This window comes from Tribolium castaneum, unplaced genomic scaffold, assembly GCF_031307605.1.
Source record: "Tribolium castaneum strain GA2 unplaced genomic scaffold, icTriCast1.1 ptg000118l, whole genome shotgun sequence".
NCBI lineage: Eukaryota > Metazoa > Arthropoda > Insecta > Coleoptera > Tenebrionidae > Tribolium > Tribolium castaneum.
The window spans coordinates 170,712-173,595 of record NW_026986714.1 but is presented as its reverse complement, the minus strand read 5'-3'; positions in this window follow the sequence as shown (position 1 = coordinate 173,595).

Genomic DNA, 2,884 nt, shown 5'->3' with positions numbered 1-2,884 from the left:
ACATTTTCTGTTAAAGCACTTCTTTTTTAAATATTAATTATTTTCAATCTTATATCTCGCTTATGGTTAGTCCTACATAAAAAATGCAAATAATTATTTTGTAGGAAATTTTATCAGCTTGAATTTTAGTAAAAAGATAAAAATTGATAGGAGTAACTGTTTTCGAGATATGAGCAAGAAACCAAAACACTGTTACCTTAATTAAGCGTTTGCATATAAGCAAATTTAGTACTATTAGTATTATTATTATTAATGTTATTGTTATTAATATGACGATTAAAGACAACCTTGAAACCTTTAGTGACTTTTATGTCTTCTTCTTTTTCCTCTACTAAAGTGTTAGACACAATTAAATTAGTTTAATTTCAGTTTTTCAAACATTTTATTTTAAAGCAAATTTTTGTTAAATATTATTTATATCCAACTCTATAACTCGCTTATGGTTGGTCCTACAAGAAAAATGCAAATAACTATTTTGTAGGAAGCTTTATCAGCTTTAATTTTAAAAGAAAGATAAAAATTGATAGGAGTAACTGTTTTCGAGATATAAGCAAAAAACCAATAAGAAAACTGTAACAGTTACTGAACAAAAATGTAATTCAGTTTTCAATGTTTGAGACGAAGACGAAAATGCAGCATTTACAAACGACTCTAAAGACTTCAGTGACCTTTCTGTCACCTCTTTTTTCTTCTAATAAAGTATTGGACCCAATAAATTAAGTGTATTTTAAATCACAAGACATTTTCTGTTGAAGCACTTTTTTTTAAATTTTAATTATTTTCAAACTTATATCTCGCTTATGGTTAGTCCTACATTAAAAATGCAATTAACTATTTTGTAGGAAATTTTATCAGCTTTAATTTTAGTAAAAAGATAAAAATTGATAGGAGTAACTGTTTTCGAGATATAAGCAAGAAACCAAAAAATTGTTACCTGAATTAAGCGTTTGCATGTAAGCAAATTTAGTACTATTAGTATTATTATTATTAATGTTATTGTTATTAATATGACGACTAAAAACGATTCTGAAGACTTTGGTGACTTTTATGTCTTTTTCTTTTTTCTCTACTAAAGTGTTAGACACAATTAATTTAGTTTAATTTCAGTATTTCAAACATTTAATTTTTAAGCAAGTTTTTGTTAAATATTATTTATATCCAACTTTATAACTCGCTTATGGTTGGTCCTACAAGAAAAATGCAAATAACTATTTTGTAGAAAATTTTATCAGCTTTATTTTGAAAGAAAAATAAAAACTGATAGGAGTAATTGTTTTCGAGATATAAGCAAAAAACCAAAGTGAAAACTGTTACCGTTTCAGAACAAAAATGTAATTCAGTTTTCAATGTTTGAGACGAAGACGAAAATGCAGCATTTACAATCGACTCTGAAGACTTCAGTGACTTATATGTCACCCCCTTTTTCTTCTAATAAAGTATTGGACTTAATAAATTAAGTGTATTTTAAATCACAAGACATTTTCTGTTAAAGCACTTTTTTTTAAATATTAATTATTTTCAAACTTATATCTCGCTTATGGTTAGTCCTACATGAAAAATGCAAATAACTATTTTGTAGGAAATTTTATCAGCTTGAATTTTAGTAAAAAGATAAAAATTGATAGGAGTAACTGTTTTCGAGATATAAGCAAGAAACCAAAACACTGTTACCTTAATTGAGCATTTACATATAAGCAAATTTAGTACTATTAGTATTATTATTATTAATGTTATTGTTATTAATATGACAACTAAAGACAACTCCGAAACCTTTAGTGACTTTTATGTCTTTTCCTTTTTCCTCTACTAAAGTGTTAGACACAGTTAAATTAGTTTAATTTCAGTTTTTCAAACATTTTATTTTAAAGCAAATTTTTGTTATATATTATTTATATCCAACTCTATAACTCGCTTATGGTTGGTCCTACAAGAAAAATGCAAATAACTACTTTGTAGAATATTTTATCAGCTTTAATTTTGAAAGAAAGACAAAAATTCATAGGAGTAACTGTTTTCGAGATATAAGCAAGAAACCAAAAAACTGTTACCTTAATAAAGCGCTTGCATATAAGCAGATTTAGTACTATTAGTATTATTATTATTAATGTTATTGTTATTAATATGACGACTAAAAACGATTTTGAAGACTTTGGTGACTTTTATGTCTTTTTCTTTTTTCTCTACTAAAGTGTTAGACACAATTAATTTAGTTTAGTTTCAGTATTTCAAACATTTTATTTTTAAGCAAGTTTTTGTTAAATATTATTTATATCCAACTTTATAACTCGCTTATGGTTGGTCCTACAAGAAAAATGCAAATAACTATTTTGTAGGAAATGTTATCAGCTTTAATTTTGAAAGAAAGATAAAAATTGATAGGAGTAACTGTTTTCGAGATATAAGCAAAAAACCAAAGTAAAAACTGTTACCGTTTCAGAACAAAAATGTAATTCAGTATTCAATGTTTGAGACGAAGACGAAAATGCAGCATTTAAAATCGACTCTGAAGACTTCAGTGACTTATATGTCACTCCCTTTTTTTTCTAATAAAGTATTGGACCTAATAAATTAAGTGTATTTTAAATCACAAGACATTTTCTGTTAAAGCACTTCTTTTTTAAATATTAATTATTTTCAATCTTATATCTCGCTTATGGTTAGTCCTACATAAAAAATGTAAATAACTATTTTGTAGAAAATTTTATCAGCTTGAATTTTAGTAAAAAGATAAAAATTGATAGGAGTAACTGTTTTCGAGATATGAGCAAGAAACCAAAACACTGTTACCTTAATTAAGCGTTTGCATATAAGCAAATTTAGTACTATTAGTATTATTATTATTAATGTTATTGTTATTAATATGACGATTAAAGACAACTTTGAA